Source organism: Macrotis lagotis, chromosome X, assembly GCF_037893015.1.
Source record: "Macrotis lagotis isolate mMagLag1 chromosome X, bilby.v1.9.chrom.fasta, whole genome shotgun sequence".
Classification (NCBI taxonomy): domain Eukaryota; kingdom Metazoa; phylum Chordata; class Mammalia; order Peramelemorphia; family Peramelidae; genus Macrotis; species Macrotis lagotis.
In genome coordinates this window covers 29755736-29776105 of record NC_133666.1, presented here as the reverse complement: position 1 = coordinate 29776105, position 20370 = coordinate 29755736, and the positions used below count along the sequence as shown (strand labels likewise).

Genomic DNA, 20370 nt, shown 5'->3' with positions numbered 1-20370 from the left:
CCAAATTGGGGGGGGGGCGCAGCTAGATGATGCAATGGACAGAGAACTGGCCTTGGAGTCAGGAGGACCTAAGTTCAAATCCAACCTCAGACTGTTAGTTAAAGAAAAACTCTATTCTCAATAATCTCTTAAAACATTTTCCCACCATCTCCAGCAAAGTTTGTGTGGCTTGCTTGAGAAGCTGGAACTCCTTGTTCCTTGACCTTGTCCCATCTTTAACCATTAAGGTGATCTTATCTAATTTCCTAGGCTCCAATGAGGCTATATGCCTGAGACCTTATCAGTAATCTCAAGATACAGCTACAACCCTTAAATTCTCAAAAGCATTCCTTAGAGTTAGAAAGAGGTAGTTTTCATTCCACAAGGAGAATAAGTCAGCTTTCTTTAAGGTAACCAATCATAATTTCTCATTTCTGTAATGCTGGTCACAAGATTTTTGTTCTATTCTTTGTTCTACACTTATAAAAATAGATTGTAACGTCCATTTGGGATCTTTTGGCTATTTGAGGGATCAAGAGACCTGCTTTGTTGGTGGGTAGCACCCCTAGTAATAAACCATAACATTGCTCAAAGAAGTTTGCCTTGATTTCCCTTTCTTGTTAAATTTCACATATGACATTGGATTGTGTCAGAGTAAGAATTATATCAAGAAACTATTGCCTATCAGATCTAGCCCTGAGTATTGAATATTCTTCCAGATATTTAAGATTTTTTTTTTTGAGGAGTGCTTCATACTTGAATCCATACACTTTTTTTAGGTTTTTGCAAGGCAATGGGGTTAAGTGGCTTGTCTAAGGCCATACAGCTAGGCAATTATTAAGTGTCTGAGGGTAGATTTGAACTCAGGTCCTCCTGACTCTAGGGCTGGTACTCTATCCACTGTGCCACCCAACTTCCCTGAATCTATACACTTTTGAGAAGTATGTTTTGGCAGATTAAGCCCATGTATTTTGTTTATTTTTGTAGTCATTTTGAATGGCATTTCCCCTTTTTTATTGCTTCATTTTTATTGTTACATAGAAATGCTGCTGTTTTGTGGACTTATGTTATAGTCTGCAACTTTGTTGAAGCTATTGCCTCAATTAGTTTCTATAATTATTCCCTAGAATTTTCTAAGTACACCATCACTCCATCAGTAAGTAATCTCCTCTTTGCTTTTCTTTATTGGCTGGAAGACTTTAATATCTTTCACAGTTGGTTAAATCTAATGGATGGGTAAACCAAAGGGAAAATATAGAATTGAGAAAATTTCTGGAAAGTTTATAGTTAAAAGATGTATGACATCTAAAACAGAGGTCAAGAAATTTTTTTCTGCCAAGGGCCATTTGGTTATTTTTTTTGGTCTTTTTGTATCCTTTTTTTAACAAGGCAATGGGGTTAAGTGATTTGCCCAAGGTCACACAGCTAGGTAATTATTAAATGTCTGAGTCTGGATTGGAACTCAGGTCCTCCTGACTCCAGGGTTTGTCCTTCATTATCAAAGAAGACCATGACAGGGGTGGCTAGGTGGCACAGTGGATAAAGCACCAGCCTTGGAGTTAGGAGTACCTGGGTTCAAATCTGGTCTCAGACACTTAATTACCTAGCTGTGTGGCCTTGGGCAAGCCATTTAACCCCATTTGCCTTGCAAAAACCTAAAAAAAAAGGAAAAGAAAAAAAAGAAGACCATGACATCAGGGAGGTGATGCCATGACAAGCAGGTAAACTGGATTTGAGGGAGGAGGTGCTGTGCTAAGTCACCAGCCTCATTTTCTCCTCCAGAGCCATCCGGGTCCAGTGAACTTACCAAAAGTTGAAGGGATCTACCTGCCTGGGAAGAAGCATCATCATGGTGAAAAGGCAGATCAGACTGGGTTAGAAAATTCTGGAGGATCAGGCTCAGCTGTCTTGAGAACTGAGTATGGTTGACTTGCATGCTTCCCTAAATGGAGTTTGTGGGTAGGAACTCACAAATGGGAGGGGAATACCTGATGGCATATAGCACCTCCAGGATGAGAAAATAGCTGGGAGTGTGTATAAAGATCTGATAAGTTTAGAGTAAATCTGAGAGAGAAGTGCTCATGATTGGTCTAGACATATCTTCCATTGGAGGTTCTGAAAAGGACCTGACAAATGAGAAGATGAGGCTTCAAGAGTCAAAGTATGTCTAAAGTGAGAATGCTGCTGTGGGGAGATGTAGAAAGTCTGAAGAGTTACCAGTGGGTTTGAGAGAAGTGTTTATGGTTGGCCTAGACACAATGTCAAATTATAGGGTTTGATTAGAAGGATGCAAGTCTGGAGGGGTCTCCAGGTGAGAAGGCAACTGTGGCAAAACCATAAAAATCTTGTTAGTGAGGAGAGCCAAGAGGGAAGTAAGCTTAGGTGTCCTGAGTGTTTCTTGAAAGTTCTGGGCATGAACTAGAAGCTGTGTAATGGGGCCACAGAGATAGAGTCCTCTCCTTGATGAGTAAAGCAACTGGGAGAAGTCTAAGAGTTAGGAGTGGATCCAGGAGAGATGTGATCATGGTTAATCTTCCTCAAATAGAAGGACAGAAATTGAATTCAACAATAGAAAGAGGGGGTCCTAGGGGAAGAGATATCTGTAGACTGAGAAGGTAGCTGGGGGAGACAGGGAACTCTTCTGGAGTTTTCAGAGTGGGGAATGATGTCAACTGGAAAGAAGAGAAAGTGTAGCCTGGGGCCTTTCCTCAGTTAGACTTTCCAGGGAAGAACTCACTAGTGGAAAGAGGGAGCTGCCGGAGTGAAGACACCTCGAGTCTGACAGACTGCTAGGGTAGAGGTGAAAATGTCTGAAGGGTCAGGATAAAATCTGACAGTCAAATCAAATGGAGAATAGTGTGAGTTTTGGGCCTTTGTGCTACTCTGATTGGGTTTTCCAAGCAGGAGTTAAACAATATAAGGAGGGGTGGCTAGGTGGCATAGTGGATAAAACACCAGCCTTGGAGTCAGGAGTACCTGGGTTGAAATCCGGTCTCACACACTTAATAATTACCTAGCTGTGTGGCCTTGGGCAAGCCACTTAACCCCATTTTGCAAAAACCTAAAAAACAAAAACAAAAAAACCAACCCCCCCCCAAAAAAAAACAATATAAGGAGAGGAAACAAGGGGGAAGGCATCTCCAGCATGAAAATGGAAGTTGAAAAGTCTGGAAGTCAGGAGCAGAAGCAGGAGAGGAATTTCTGAAAGGGAAGTGAACATCATTGCCTTGGACACTTCCTCAAATGCTGCTTTTGGGCAAGAACTAAGCAATGGGAGCATATGACTGAAGGGGCTGTGACCTTTCTAGGTCGAAAAGGGAGCTGACTGGGGCTGGTATGAAACTGTTTGAAGAGTCAGCAATGGAACCAGGAAGGAAGTTGGCCTGAACATGTCCTCAAATGGAATTTCTGGGGTGGAACCCCAAAGTAGACTTAGGACCTACAAGTATGAATGCATCTTCAGGTTGAGAAGACTCCTGGGGAGAAGTAAGGAAAATCTGGAGATCCAAAAGCAGCTAGATTCTTTATTTCTTTAGATGAATATTAGTATTATTTTTCCTCACTCTATAACATAATCCTCTGGTATCTTGATTAGTATCGGCATTGAATAAGCAAGCTAATATAGGGACTATTCTCATTTTTCTTATACCAGCAAAACCTACTGATGAGTATTTGACATTTTTCTTTTTCAGTATACCTTCATTTCCACAGAGTATTTTGTAGTTAAATTTATATAACTCCTCATGTGTGTCTTGCTAGAGAGATTCCCAAGTAATTTATAATTCTGTAGGCATTTTGAATGGCATTGTACTTTTCTCTTTCTCCTACTTTTAAAAACGATAATGTGTATTATTTCATATCTTGAAACTTGAATTTGTTCATCATTTCTTTTTTGAGCTCTGTCATAGCCTGAGCCCAATTTCTGTTTTTCTTGGAGTCTTTAGATACAGGAGCTTGTGCTTCCTCATCTTCAGACTGAGTATTTTGATCCTTCTTGGGTTCATATGCAAAATATTTCTCAATGATGTTCCTCTTGTTTCTCTGCTTGCTCATTTTCCCAGCCTGAGCCTGTTTTTGGGGTGCTTCCTGAGCTTTTGGGACTGGTGCTTTATCCACTATGCCACCTAGCCGCCCCTGGTTTTAGTGAATCTTAAAGAATTCATTTTTGAGGGGCTGCTAGGTGGTGCAGTGGATAAAGCACCGGCCCTGGAGTCAGCAGTACCTGCCTTCAAATCCGGCCTCAGACACTTAATAATTACCTAGCTGAGTGGCCTTGGGCAAGCCACTTAACCCCATTTGCCTTGCAAAAACCTAAGATTCACTAAAACCCTCCTATCATCTACAAAAAAGTGATAGTTTTGTTTTTTCTTTGCCCTCCCTCAATTTCTTTGTTTTCTTACTATTCCTAGATGTGGTAACCATCAGAGGTTTGAAGATCAGTTATTTTCAGAGTTCCAACCATAAACGAAGCTGACTAAAGATCCGGTGGTATTATTCCCATGACCTCCTGGGCATCTTCCAGGAAATCAAAGTCTTTTGACAGGAGGGGAGTAGGGTAGAAGGTCTGAGAGGAAAGACTGTGTTGTCTCATGATGTGCATTGCTATTTTGTTGTCAGATATCACAAATTGGGGTGCCTCACTAATATGGGAGGGAAAACCATATTCAAATGCCAAGGACCAAATGCCAAGAGACCAGACCCTCACCAGAATCTTATTTCCTATCAAATCAGGTCATGGGGTAAAACGACTTTAGAAAAGACAAGGGAGAAGGTTGTCTTTACCCCTCATTATAATAAATATAATATGCAAGTCATGGCACTATTAACTTAGTTGGCATTGAGCATGAAGGGCAACTATTACTATTTTTACATTTTCTTATTGTTATAGCTTCATTCCCAGCACTATGTTAAATAGTAGTGGTAATAATAGATATCTTTGTTTTGCCCTGATTTTAATACAAGGTTCTCCCAACTTTTCTCCATTATATGTAATATTTGGTCTTGGTTTTAAACATGCATTATGCACCATCTTAAGTAAAATTTATTCCTATGCTTTCTAGTGTTTTTTAAACATAAAATGGTGCTAGGATGTGTCAAAAGTCTTTTTAAAGGGGCGACTAGGTGGCCCCAGCCCTCGAGTCAGGAGTACCTGAGTTCAAATCGGGCCTCAGACACTTAATAATGACCTAGCTGTGTGGCCTTGGGCAAGTCACTTAACCCCATTGCCTTGTAAACCTAAAAAAAAAAGTCTTTTCAACATTTTTTGTTATAAACATGCTCTCATTGTTATTTTTGTTTTTAATGTGGTCTGTTCATTTTTCCCCTGGTGTTCTCGATATAAACTCAACCTGGTTATATTGTATAATTTTTCTAATATATTATTATATTCCCTTTTATGGCATTTAACATTTTCCATCACTGTTCATTAGAAGAATTGAATGGTGTTAAAGTCAGATGGAAATGTGAGCCACTACGGACCCCAAATTGACTTAGAAAGTCACAATGTTTATTTCTTATGTTATTAATACATATACACATTAAAATTAGATAGGAGCTACTTTTTAATTTGGTTCAGGCTGAACATGTTGTGGATTTCATGTAGTCCAAGGGCATAGGTTCAATACAATCAGTTTTTGCTATCTTTGGACACTCTCTGTTTTAAGCATCAATTTATATCATAGAAACAGTTTGGAACATTTTGGTCCTATCTTTTTCCTTTGAGAGTTCATTTATAGTTTGCTTAATTTCTTTCTATGATGATCTGTTTTAAAAATAATTTATTTCTTCTTTAATCCTGGACATTTTATGTTTTGGTAAGTATTCAACCATTTCATCTAAGTTATCTCTTTGAAACTTATAACTGGGCAAAACAATTTCTGTCATTTTCCTTTATTGCTTCTTCAGTGGTTGTGAATTGTCCTTTTTACATTTTTAATATGGATAATTTGGTTTTTCCTTTCTTTCTTTGAAATCAGACTAGATGTTTATATATATATATATATATAATATTCAAAACAGATCTTAGTTTTATTGATCAATTCAGTGGCATTTTTTTAATATTTTGAAGTATAACACCAAAGTAGAGCATTTCCATATACATAACAGAATACAGAAGGTCCCATACGAAAATGTGAATCTCCTTTTCATACCACTTATTTTGTAAACCAAAAAAGATATATGATAAATTCCATACTATAATGTTCCTTTCAAAATTGTCTTGTTTGATATTTTCTTCTAAATCTCCTCATGTTCCCTTCTGTGAGGTTTTTTTTTTTTTTTAGTTTTTGCAAGGCCATGGGGGTTAAATGGCTTGCCCTAGGTCACACAGCTAGGTCATTATTAAGTGTCTGAGGCCCGATTTGAACTCAGCTACTCCTGACTCTAGGGCTGGTGCTCTACCCACTGTGCCACCTAGCCACCCCCTTCTGCAAGTTTTAAAATATTACAATGGCCCTGTTTTATTAGTAATTCACTATTACTAACTTGTTATCCCCTCACCATCCTTTCCTCAATTGTTATTGTAAGAATTAGTATAATAAATAATCATCATCAGATCCACTTGTGTCTATCACTTCTCTGTCAAGAAATGGTAACCATGTTTCTTTGTAGATCCTTTGGAGTCCTAATTGGTCATTGCTTTGAGCAAGGCTCTCATGTCTAACAAAAAAATGTTTTCTCTCTCCAATATTGCCATGTCTGTATAAATTGTTCTTATTCTACTAACTTTGCTCTGAGTCAGTTCATGCTATGCAGTATTCTCTGAAATAGTCTCTTGTCATTTATTAAGACACAGTAGTATTTGATTGCTTTCCTGTACAACAGCTTGTTCAGCCATCCTCCACTGTTTGAGGGGGAAATCTAAGGTACACTCTTAGATTTGAACTCTTTCTTTCCTTCTTTCCCTTTTTAATATTCCATTAAAGATTAGGACTTTTGTTTTCCTTGGGATTATTCCTCCCTTTCATTACTTTCCCACTTAACACCCTCATCCCTCTCTCTACTTATTTCCCTGTTTATCTGGTATATTTCTATAACAAACAGTGAGTGTATATTTAACCCTTTTTGTCCATTGAAAAATACAAATGAGATTCATCTGAAGTTTACTCTCTCTTTCTCTATGTTTCTACATTCTTTTTATTAGCCCCAGTTATGAGAAATACCAAGTTTCACTCTCTTCTTCCTAGTGTGTTATTTTTTACCCTTTCCTTTCTTTTCCTTCTTCGAATCCTTGGGAGATAATTAATCTACCACTAAGATAACTGTTTTTCTTATTTAACTCCCCCAGTATCCTTTGAGGACAGTGAAAAAACACTTGTTTCTTCTCACTTTGGGGTATGAGCACTACATCATAGGACATCTCTTTCTGATTCATTAATTAAATTTATCTTTCCAGGATTCTCTGAATTCTTGAGTTTGTATTTTAGTTTCTCTTCAGCTGTGTTTTTTCATTAGAAATATCTGAGGGTCCTGCCTCAGACACTTAATAATTACCTAGCCATGTGGCCTTGGCCAAGCCACTTAACCCCATTGCCTTGCAAAAATCTTAAAAAAGAAAATCTGAGGGGTAGCTGGGTGGTGAAGTGGATAAAGCCCCGGCCCTGGAGTCAGGAGTACATGGGTTCAAATCCGGTCTCAGACAGTTAATAATGACCTAGCTGTGTGGCTTTGGGCAAGCCACTTGACCACATTTGCCTTGCAAAAACCTAAAAAAAAAATCTGAAAGGGTGCAGCTAGGTGGCGCAGTGCATCGAGCACCAGCCCTGGAGTCAGGAGTACCTGAGTTCAAATCCGGCCTCAGACACTTGATTACCTAGCTGTAAAGCCTTCGGCAAGCCGCGTAACCCCATTGCCTTGCAAAAACCTAAAAAAAGTCTTTTCAACATTTTTTGTTATAAACATGCTCTCATTGTTATTTTTGTTTTTAATGTGGTCTGTTCATTTTTCCCCTGGTGTTCTCGATATAAACTCAACCTGGTTATATTGTATAATTTTTCTAATATATTATTACATTCTCTTTTATAGCATTTAACATTTTTCATCACTGTTCATTAGAACAGTCAATAGCAATGGTGTTAAAATCAGATAGAAATGTGAGCCACTACGGGCCCTATAATTGAATTAAAAAATCACAATTTTTATTTCTTTTGTTATTAAGACATCTACACATTAAAATTAGATAGGGGGGCAGCTAGGTGGTGCAGTGGATAAAGCACCGGCCCTGGAGTCAGGAGTACCTGGGTTCAAATCTGATCTCAGACACTTGATAATTACCTAGCTGTGTGGCCTTGGGCAAGCTACTTAACCCCATTTGCCTTGTAAAAAATGCCTAAAAATAAAGAAAATTAGATAGGAACTACTTTTTAATTTGGTTCAGGCTGAACATGTTGTGGATTTCATGTAGTCCAAGGGCATAGCCTCAATACAATCAGTTTTTGCTATCTTTGGACACTCTCTGTTTTAAATCATCAGTTTAATATCATAGAAACAGTTTGGAACATTTTGGTCCTATTTTTTTTCTTTGAGAGTTCATTTATAGTTTGCTTAATTTCTTTCTATGATGATCTGTTTTAAAAATAATTTATTTCTTCTTTAATCCTGGACATTTTATGTTTTGGTAAGTATTCAACCATTTCATCTAAGTTATCTCTTTGAAACTTATAACTGGGCAAAACAATTTCTGTCATTTTCCTTTATTGCTTCTTCAGTGGTTGTGAATTGTCCTTTTTATACTTTTAATATGGATAAATTGGTTTTTCCTTTCTTTCTTTGAAATCAGACTAGATGTTTTTATATATATATATATATATATATATATATATATATATAATATTCAAAACAGATCTTAGTTTTATTAATCAATTCAGTGGCCTTTTTTATATTTTGAAGTATAACACCAAAATAGAACATTTCCAAATACATAACAGAATACAAAAGGTCCCATATGAAAATGTGAATTTCCTTTTCATACCACTTATTTTGTAAACCAAAAAAGATATATGATAAATTCCATACTATAAGGTTCCTTTCAAAATTGTCTTGTTTGATATTTTCTTCTAAACCTCCTCATGTTCCCTTCTGTGAGGTTTTTTTTTTTTAGTTTTTGCAAGGCCATGGGGGTTAAATGGCTTGCCCTAGGTCACACAGCTAGGTCATTATCAAGTGTCTGAGGCCTAATTTGAACTCAGCTACTCCTGACTCTAGGGCTGGTACTCTACCCACTGTGCCACCTAGCCACCTCCTTCTGTGAGTTTTAAAATATTACAATGGCCCTGTTTTATTAGTAATTCACTATTACTAACTTGTTATCCCCTCACCATCCTTTCCTCAATTGTTATTGTAAGAATTAGTATAATAAATAATCATCATCAGATCCACTTGTGTCTATCACTTCTCTGTCAAGAAATGGTAACCATGTTTCTTTGTAGATCCTTTGGAGTCCTAATTGGTCATTGCTTTGAGCAAGGCTCTCATGTCTAACAAAAAAATGTTTTTTCTCTCTCCAATATTGCCATGTCTGTATAAATTGTTCTTATTCTACTAACTTTGCTCTGAGTCAGTTCATGCTATGCAGTATTCTCTGAAATAGTCTCTTGTCATTTATTAAGACACAGTAGTATTTGATTGCTTTCCTGTACAACAGCTTGTTCAGCCATCCTCCACTGTTTGAGGGGGAAATCTAAGGTACACTCTTAGATTTGAACTCTTTCTTTCCTTCTTTCCCTTTTTAATATTCCATTAAAGATTAGGACTTTTGTTTTCCTTGGGATTATTCCTCCCTTTCATTACTTTCCCACTTAACACCCTCATCCCTCTCTCTACTTATTTCCCTGTTTATCTGGTATATTTCTATAACAAACAGTGAGTGTATATTTAACCCTTTTTGTCCATTGAAAAATACAAATGAGATTCATCTGAAGTTTACTCTCTCTTTCTCTATGTTTCTACATTCTTTTTATTAGCCCCAGTTATGAGAAATACCAAGTTTCACTCTCTTCTTCCTAGTGTGTTATTTTTACCCTTTCCTTTCTTTTCCTTCTTCAAATCCTTGGGAGATAATTAATCTACCACTAAGATAACTGTTTTTCTTATTTAACTCCCTCAGCACCCTTTGAGGACAGTGAAAAAACACTTGTTTCTTCTCACCTTGGGGTATGAGCACTACATCATAGGACATCTCTTTCTGATTCATTAATTAAATTTATCTTTCCAGGATTCTCTGAATTCTTGAATTTGTATTTTAGTTTCTCTTCAGCTGTGTTTTTTTATTAGAAATATCTGAGGGTCCTGCCTCAGACACTTAATAATGACCTAGCCATGTGGCCTTGGCCAAGCCACTTAACCCCATTGCCTTGCAAAAATCTTAAAAAAGAAAATCTGAGGGGTGGCTGGGTGGCACAGTGGATAAAGCCCCGGCCCTGGAGTCAGGAGTACATGGGTTCAAATCTGGTCTCAGACAGTTAATAATGACCTAGCTGTGTGGCCTTGGGCAAGCCACTTAACCCCATTTGCCTTGCAAAAACCTAAAAAACTGAAAAAAAAATAATTAAAGAAATATCTGAAAGTCTCTATCCCATTAAAGCTCCATTTCCCCCCTGTAAAAAGGTTTGGGGTTTTTGATTAAAGAGGATCTAAATATATTGTTTTCCCATATCTCTTCTCTAGAAAAGGTCAGGTCTTAAGTGATCCTAGCCATAGTTTGATAGTTGCCCTGCTTCAAGAATCTTGTAAGATTTTTTTAGATGTTGGAGCTCTTGACATTCTTAGAACTTTTCCTTTTGGAATTCCATGGGGGGGGGGGTAACCAATGGATTCTTTTTCTTTCATTTTCACCAGGAAGCCACAATTTTCTATTCACTCTAAGAACTCAGCCTTGGAGAACTTCGCCTTTTCATGCTTAGTACTCTCAGTTCCTCAAGTCAACCACTCCATGTAGGCTGCACTCCCAATCACACTTCACTTCATCCCCTGAACTTTTCTCTAGTCCTCGTGTTTCCATGTGAGCACTTGGTGTTTGTTCCCCTTGTCCAGTTTCTGGAATAAGTTATTGAGTCTGGAATGATCGTGTTAAACCATTTCTCTGTGACTCTACTAATCATTTCTGTAACTTTCCAAACCAAAACATAATTCCATGGCTATTATTTCCCCATATGTGTTGTCTCTTGCTATCAAAATGTCAGCTCATTGTGGGCAGGGACTGTTTTTGTTTTTGTTTAAGTATCTCCAGCCATTAGCCTAGGGCCAACCCTAAATAAGCACTTAATACTTGCTCAGTCAGACCAACTTGCTACTGAGGTTAATCTGCTCTAGGATCTCTTTCCACTGTAAAATTTGGGACCAACAGTCTGCACTGCAGGGAGACAGGGGATTTACTAGAGGTTTTAATATATATGTGAACCCATTCCTACTAAAAACACTAGAGAGTGGAGGAATAAATGGACTGTTCCTTAGAATAACCAGCAGTATCTATGTGAAACCATCAGCAAGCATTATATGCAACGGGGAGAGGCTAGAGGTATTCCCAGTAAGATCAGGGGTGAAACAAGGGTGCCCATTATCACCACTACTATTCAATATTGTATTAGAAATGTTAGCTTCAGCAATCAGAGAAGAAAAAGAAATTGAAGGAATTAGAATTGGGAAGAATGAGACAAGGTATATATGTGAGTACAGAGCTTAATCACAGAAACAAGAAATGGCCTAATGGGGATCAAACACCAATCATGGGCAGTTGTGGGGGGAGATTGAGAAGGAACACTATTTAATTAGGGCTAAATGTTATGCATGAAGGCCTATTTATCTCAAGAGATGATGGTAGCATGAAGCTCCCTTGAAAGCCATGGATTCTTTTTAATTTAAAAATTGTCTTTTATTTTTGCTTTTCTTTTCATCCTGTTCATTTCTGAATATATATCTCTTTTCTACCATTGAACCTTCCATTGGTAACAAAACTTTTAAAAGAAAAGAAAAAAAGCTAAGTAGCAAAACCACGTGACACATAGACTATATCTGACAGTAAATGCAACATTTCACTCCCCTAGTTCCTCATCTCTTCAGTGAAGAGGGAATAGTGCATTTCTCAACTCTTCTCTGGGACTAAGCTTTTTTATAATTACACAATATTCAGTTTTTGTTTCCTTTTAATTTAAAAATGTTGCAAAGAATATTTTGGTATATTTGGAACCTTCTTTTCTGGCTTCAGCTATCTTGGGGGTATTTACAAAAGAGGGGAACCTTTTCAAGTTTCTTTTATAGCAGAATCCCACAGTGCTTGAGAATGATTGGATTACCAACAATGAATTAATGTGAGTCTTCTCCTCAAGGACCTCCAACAATTCTAATTTTCTTTTTTGATCAGCTTTGGCAATTTTATGGAAGTGAGATAGAACCCCAGAGTTGTTTTCACTGACCTTTCTCTTATTAGAAGTAATTAGGAATAATTTTTATATTATTTCTTATAGTTTTGATTTCTTCCCTTGAGAATTTCTTATTTATATGATTTGACTACTTATTTAGTGGAGTTTGACTCTTATTCCTATACATTTCTATTAATATCTTGGACATTGGACAGCTATCAGAAATGTATAATATAATTTATAATTTAATTTATAAAAATGTGTAACATGAGATTCAGAATTGCTATTCCTTCTTCATGTCTACTTTTAAAACTTCCTTTAGGATTTCCAGACTATTTTTCTTCCTAACAAATTTTATTATTCCTTTATAGCTCTAGAAAATCATCCCTGGGGAGTTTGCTGGATATAGCACTGACTATAAATTAATTTAGGTGGTATTATAATTTTTCTTATATTGGCACAGTCCAGCCACAAACAATGAGAATACTTCCAATAAAACAATTAACTTTATTTGTTTAAGTGCTGTGCGGTGGAATTTTGTGTGTATCCTACTAAATTGACTCATATAGTTGATATATTTTATAGTTATTTTGATGGGATTTTCCTTTCTATTAGTTCCTCATTGATTTTGTTGTTGCTATATAGAAATTCTCCATTCGCACTTCAGCCTCCTGGCTTTCCTGAAGACTTAACTCAAAGCCTACCTTCTTTAGGAGGCCTTTTCCATCTACCCCCTCTCCTCTCTCTCCCTATTAATGCCATTCCTTTAGATTACTTCCCATTTACATAGTACAAATCCTGTATGTACATAGTTGTTTGCCAGTTGTCTCTCTCATTGGGATATGATTTCCTTGAGGGAAGACTGTAGTTTCTGATTTTCATTGTATCCCTTCTCCTAGTCACAGCGACTCCCACACAGTGTTTCAGAAAGATAGGTTAAGTGACTGGTACTGTTACAGAACGATAATTACTTTAATTCAGTTGTCCCCTCCTTTATTTCTAGCCACCTCAACCTCGCTTCCCTGATTCCTGCTATGATGTTTGTTTGTTTGTTTTTAAGTTTAAAGTTTGGGATTTACTTAAATAGAACAAAAGCATTCTCTTGAACTCCCCGAGTAGCTTCCTAAAAGTTGTACTTTAAACCATTCTAACTAAAGAATCCCTTTTCTGTTTGGTCAGAAGTATCTGAAATCATTTCTGTCTTAAATGCATTAAATAAATCTTTTCTGCTGTTGGTTTCTTCTTCAGAAATGAGAATATATTCAACTTCTAGTTGAGGAGAATTAGGTCACGTGAGTTGAGGTAGTGGCCCAGGATGTTGTCTTCTTATTTCTTAAGATTTTTCTCCTTAAAAATCTTTTCCTTACTCACTACTGCCATCTTCTGGCACTTTCTGAGATCTGGTTTCCTCCCGATTAATAATGCTTTCCTGTTACCCTTTCTAGCACTAATTATATGGTATTTTCTTTCATATACCCCCCCACCCCCATTTGCTGTGGGGGAGGAGTTGGAATAAAACATGCTCCCCATGAACTCTTCCAGACTCTCCCATCAGCACTAAATTCAGCCACTTCTCCTCCACTGAAGTTCAATTATCCATATTTATCCCCCAATCTGGATTCTGGTGAATGTTACCTACCCATCCCCAGATCATTGCCCGTCCTTTCTCAATACAGTTAATGTCTAGATTACTGTCTTTCTTCCATCCCAACTCTCTCTCTCTCTCTCTCTCACAGGGAATGTCAACAGACTTATTGATGTTTTCTTAAGGACTCTGTTCAGCTCTATTCCTAACCCTGGTTTTCTTTCTCATCAGGACTTCCAAGTTATCTATCCATGCTTCAGTGCCATCCCTCATCTTACCAGTCTGCAACCCTGGAATATGCCTGTTATCTTCCTCTTTCCTTCATATTCATGTGTGGTTGAATGGAGATGCAAAAAATCATGAAATCACAAGAACTAGGTAATTTGTAATGACAAATTTATATTTCATAATTTCGACTGCACCCTGCAGAAAGGAAATCCTTCTATTTCTTCCTAATTAATTCTCTATTCTACCTATCACAGTAGTTATTCAGATTCCTTTTTGTCTTTCCTTAAGCACCCCCCTGACCATCTCAGCTCAGAGCCTTACTTCCAACTTCACTGAAAAAACGGAGAATTCCCTCTTCTCTCCTTCTGCTCATCCCTCTGATACCAGCCACCTCTCTGACCTTTACCCCTGTTTCCCTTGAAGAGGTGGCCCTTTTCTTTGCCAAAGTCAGCACTTGTACTGGTAACCATCATCCTTTTCCATCCCGTCTTCTCCAGCGGGTTGATTTCACCTTCATCACTGTTCTCTTGAATCCATTCCTTTTAGCTATTCTAGGCTTATAACTTGAGTGCTATTCTTGACTTCTCATTCTCACTCACCTCTCATTTCCAAATCTGTTTATCAAGTCTTGTATCCTTGTATCCTTTTCCTCACCTGTCCAGTTCCAGAAGCATTCTTGGATTTCTGCCTACTAACGCATTTGCTGACCCCTCTAACTTGAGGTAGATCACCACTCCTCAAAAAACATATTGTCTAGCACCTTTTTCTAGTTTACGAGTTTTCTGTGTGCCTACCTACTAAACATATTCCTCATTTTTTACTATGGATACTTTGGATGTCGTCCCTTACTTTTCCACTTTGGAATAGGTCCATAAGAATAGGTCTTTTTACTCCAAGACTTGACAAAATCTGTCCAATTCATTGGTTCCTACATTGCTTCTCCAAATACATTTCATTACTTACTTCTCAGGGACAAATTGCTAGTCTGTGTAAGACTGTCTGGACATATTCCTTGAGCTGTCTAATCTGGAATAGTTCTTTGATCCTTTTGACTACTCTTTTTTTTTCTGCAAAGCAATGGAGTTAAGTGACTTGCCCTAGGTCACCACAGCTAAGTAAGTATTAAGTGTCTGATACTGGATTTGAACTATTCCCTTTAATTTAGAACAAAACCTGATATCTTATTGTCTGATCTTGCTATCTCTTGTACTTTATGTTTCTTCCTTAAGGATGTGATTTCTCTCTCATCACACTCAATTTGGATCAATGTATACCATGGAAACAATGTAAAGACTGGCAAATTGCCTTCTGCGGAGGGGGGTGGGGGAGGAAAGTAAGATGGGGGAAAAACTGTAAAACTCAAAATAAGTAAAATCTTTAATTAAAAAAAGAAATTAAAAAAACTCATTCAAGTGCTATTGTATTTTTCTGTTTTTCACAGGATCATTGTTTCTTATGATACAGTAATATTCCATTATATTCTTATGCTACACTTTGTTTCTATCGGTATGCTTTCCAACTTTCCCGACTCCTTCCACAATTACCATGCTTTCCTATATTTATCAGACACTGCATCTATTTGTAGCTTTTTTCTTGCTTATTTGATCTATTCCATGAATCTACTTTCCTATTTTTAAATTATTACCAAGTAGTTTTGATGATCATAGTTTTATAATTGAAATCTAGTAATACCAAGTACTCTTCATTCCTACTTGTTCATTTGTTTTATTTGAAACCCAAGACTTTTTGGTCCTCAAAATGAATTATTATCAAACCTAACCTGTATTATCTAATCTCCTATTAGAGGCATGGAAAGAAAACTCACTGCTTGTAAGTTAGGGTATATCAATAAAATGCTTTATTTTGTCCAAAGCTCTAAGCCATCACATGGAATGGCATGGGGTGGTCCATAGAGCAGAGAAATTTCTATGGAACAGCAGGGCTCTGGGAGCCACTTTCTACAGGTATATTTTGTATCTCAAAATTGATATAGGCACACTGAGTTCACAAATAGTCCTCGGGATTCTTGTAATGGGAATTAAGGGGAGTGGTTGGCTGATCTCATGAGCATCAGGATGTCAGATAGAGGATGGAGAATAACTAAGACATAGTGGTCATGGGTAGTCAACAATGAGGATGTACAAGGGCAGGAGTGGGGAATCAGGGTTAGATAGTTCAGTCCAGGGATCTGAGAATTACATTCCAGTCCGAGTCTTGGGCTGCCAAGATAATCTGAGTGTGGAATTTCTGAGTGATGCGGAGGCAGGCTGGTGCATCCCACCTGGGGTTCTTTCTCCTTGGAAACAAATGGGTGCAGCAGCACAGGACAAGAAGAGAAGTGTTTGATCCCAAGGAATGATGAGTTTCTTTTGTAGTATAACGTGTAGCTTCGTGTCTGATGTTCTGATGACGAATGGCATTATTGATGGACAACCGGATCTGGGAGGAACTCTTCCAGTATGATTGAAGGTGCTTTTCTCACCGATGGACCCAGTCTTCCAGTTGGAAGTGGTGATACAGAAAAGGTGCCAGGTGATCGGGGGAAGAAATTCTGATACCTAATGGTGAACAGACTTAATATATTTCATTAATACTTGAACATCATCAGTGGTCTCATCTGTTAAAGATCTGTTTTGTAGGGGATATCTTATAGGAGTTGCAAGGTATTAGGATATTTTTTCTGCTCAATAAATGCTTGTTGTCTGAATGATAATTCAAAAGGTCCTCAAAGGAATGGTGGGGTCATCAGGTAACTTGTGTTCAATCTCAGTATAAATCCTATGTTATTTAAAGGGATTATATTTATGTTATTTATAAGGATTATATTACAATGCCTCTGAAACTCAGGGTGCTACTAGAAGTCAGAATGCAAGTGAAAAAGAAAAGGATGAAAATTTCTCTTACAATTTGTTCTTTATAATGAGTGTCTCTATCAACACAGGCAGATATAGGGGAATAAGAAATCTTAGTTTTGCTGAGTTCCTTTTATCCAATTCTTGAGAGAGTGAGAAGGTTATATCTGGAAATAGGGAAAGTTAAAAAAATGAAAGGGAGGCAAGAGAAATAATGGTAAGTCCCAGGTCACAGTTACGGGAATATTGTAGGGGTGAGAAACTAGATTGGGCAAGGTAATTCTACAGAGATGAGGCTTCCAGGGTTACTCACCGTATAAATTCCAGCCACCAGTTGAGCCCAGAACAACAATAAACACTTAATTAACTTCAGACAGGAGGAGCAGGATGGGGTCCAAAAAGTCTTCAGGTGCTCTACTTTCGGTCTGGTGGCCAGGTACCAAGAAGCAGGAGGGCAGAACATCTATTGAGTTTAAGCAGATTGTGCTACCAGAATTGACTGTATGATGGCAACAATGGAATTCAGGAAGAATAAGCAGGGTTCAGGGAAGAGGCCTGGGAAAAGGCTTAGGAGCTGAGGCCAAGGAAGGAAGAACCAGTGACAATCACAATGTCAATGGAAAGACCCCAAAGTGAAGGTGATTGCATTGTCTTTATAATGACCAAGATGTTAGCAGTAGAGAAGAGTTGGGAAAAGTCACCTAGGCTCACTTGGTAGGTGTGTTGGTGGGTTTTTATTGAACCTCTTATTTCTTTTCTAATTCTGTCTACTAAGGTACGACTTACTTTAGAAATGATGAGAATGGAATATTTGGAAATGAGGATGATATAAAAACAAAAGCTATGAGGAAACTGTAAAGATAAAGCCATGAAAAGGAGCATGGGTGGGCATTGTAGAAAAGGGCAAATTCTATCCAGGTAGTGAGAGAATGATGAAAGGCTGGATGGGTCAGAGTCTGGGTCCTGGCTGGTTCTGGAAGGGTGAGGTTTGTTTGATTGACTCACCCTCCAAACATCAGCAAGGGCAGCTCTTCCCCAGAGCCAGTTCCAACGAGGAATGGCCTATCTCATTCTGGGTTGGGAGACAGGGCTAGATGGAGGGTCTCTGGTTCTGGTCCGTTGTCCAGGATTCAACTGGCAGGTCTGTTGTCAGGGTGGATGACATTGGGCAGGCCCTAGTCTGTATTTCAGAGGGAGAGTTGAGAGACTGGATGGGTTTGAGTCTGTTGCCTGCTGAGTTATAGAGGGGTGAGGCTTGCTTATTATACTCACCCTCTAAACATCAGCCAGGGCAGCTCTGCCCCAGAGCCAGCTCCAAATGGTTATGAATCTCCAACACATGGGAGGGAACCACAGACTCTGGAGGGTCCCTATTTTTGATCCAATGGTCTGATGTCAGGAAATGGGGAGGGGAGTGAGGAAGAGAGGTAAAGGGAGAATCCCAGGTTTCATCTTCATGTTCAGAAGTAGGTCCTGGAGACTGGCTGGGTCAGAGTCTGGGTCCTGGCTGTATCAGGAGGGGTGAGGCTTCCTTGATTTACTCACCCTCCAAACACCAAGCCATGGCAGCTCTGCCTCAGGGCCAACTCCAATGGGGAATCAATGATATCCAAAAGGGATGCACTCTAGAGGGTGTTTAATTTTGGATCTACAGCCAGGAATTAAGAAGTAGGGGGTAGGAACATCAAAAAGGGAGATAATTAACTGTGGTACCATGATTTCTTCAAAATAGGGTAGTATGTCTAGGAAGGGTAGAGAGAAGCATGAGAAAACAGAAACTTGATGACAGAAAGATGGTCAGCAAGAAAGAAAAACAGTACACACAATGATTTCAAAAATGTTCATGGAAAAGTCCCAAAAGTAAAGGTGTATGTATTCTAATTATGATGACCAAGATTTTTGATCTTGGAAAAGAGCTGAGAAAATGAACCTTTTTTTTTGGGGTGGAGACGGATTGGACTCTGTGTGTGTGGAATCTTGTCTGAATAGTCAGATATGATTCATGTGTAAGTGGTTTTTGCTGAAGTGCCTTTTTTTGCATCTCATTTCAATTTAAAATATAAACTCATTCTCTATATAGAGAATTGGGAGTGATATATTTGGCAATGAAGGTGATATAAAAACAAGAAATATTTGAAATATTTTGAAATTATCATATAAAAAAAGCCAAGTTACCAATAGGGAAAATGACAAGGGCTTGGCCGCATGCAGTTTACCAAATGCGGATGTTAGAAAGTAGACATATGCATTTGGCTAGTTCTAGATAGGCGAGGCTTCCTCAATGAAATTTTTTTAGTTTTTGTTGGAGCAGACCTGTTGCAGGGTTATTTCCAATGAGGAACTAATCATTTCCATATAGAGGGTGGGGGAACATGTACTTTGGAGGCTGTCTAGGATTGATCCAGGTACCTGGTGATGGGAAGCAGGGGAGTGGCACATTGGGGAGTGGTTCTGTAGTATATCAGTGAAGCTTATGAGTTCTATGATGTAAGAAAGAATGCCCAGGAAAAATAGCTGGAATCATGGGGAAACTGAAATGAGCTGATGTAGAGGGAAGAACATTATATTAGAAAAACATTCTACATGATTTCTCTAAAAATGTGAATGGAAAGCACTGAAAAGGGAAAGTGAATGCAGTTAATGATAGCGACCAAAGATCTTGGTCCTGAAGAAGAAATGAAAAAATGTACCTGCTTTCCAGGATTTGCAGTTATGTTACTAAACAAAGCAAAACTAAAAATTCACAACATAAAAAGAAGTAAACAAGAAAACTAAATTGTGCTGAAAAAAATAAAGAACAAATCAATGTTAATAGTAAATTTATATGGTCCAAATACCTTAGCATCTAAATTCATAAAGAAAAATACTTAATTGCAAGAAAACAAATACAATAATACAATAATTGCAGATGACTTTAATGTTCCTCTCAGTTTCAGACAAATATAACAGAAGAGGAAATATAGAATGGAACCAATTACAGCAGAAAGTAGAATGAAAAGTCTCATGCCATCTGTTAAATGGGGGTGCTAAAGAATATGTATATTTCTCAGAAGCACATGGATCTTTTACAAAAATTGGCCATAGTGACACCACCAGATAATGCAAATAAATGTAAAAAATGCAGAAACATCAAATGTATTCTTTATAGATCATAAAGAGCATAAACCACAGATAATAATCAGTTCAAGGAACATGTAAACCAGGGAAGGGCAAAGTACAGACCTATAGATTATTAATGAACAGAATACATCCAAGAAATCACTCATTATGACCAAGTTCAATATACAATAGATATAAGAATGATTCCACATTATGAAAATAATAAATATAATTAATCATATTCTAAATAAAACATATCAAAACACATGACTAT

The 20370-nt window shown here is 37.8% G+C and overlaps 1 protein-coding gene across 2 annotated transcripts in view; it reads right to left on the bottom strand.

The window, feature by feature from the left end:
* Window positions 1–15553: 15553 nt before the first annotated feature.
* Window positions 15554–20370, bottom strand: part of CCDC160 (coiled-coil domain containing 160) — a 116586-nt gene continuing 111769 nt past the window's right edge. Inside the window, exon 6 of one of the 2 annotated variants that reach the window (XR_012471606.1) lies at window positions 15554–17460. The gene's annotated coding sequence lies outside the window, so the exon portion shown is untranslated. Of the gene's footprint in view, window positions 17461–18785 lie in introns of those variants that run through there. The other variant, XR_012471605.1, reaches the window with a different exon arrangement.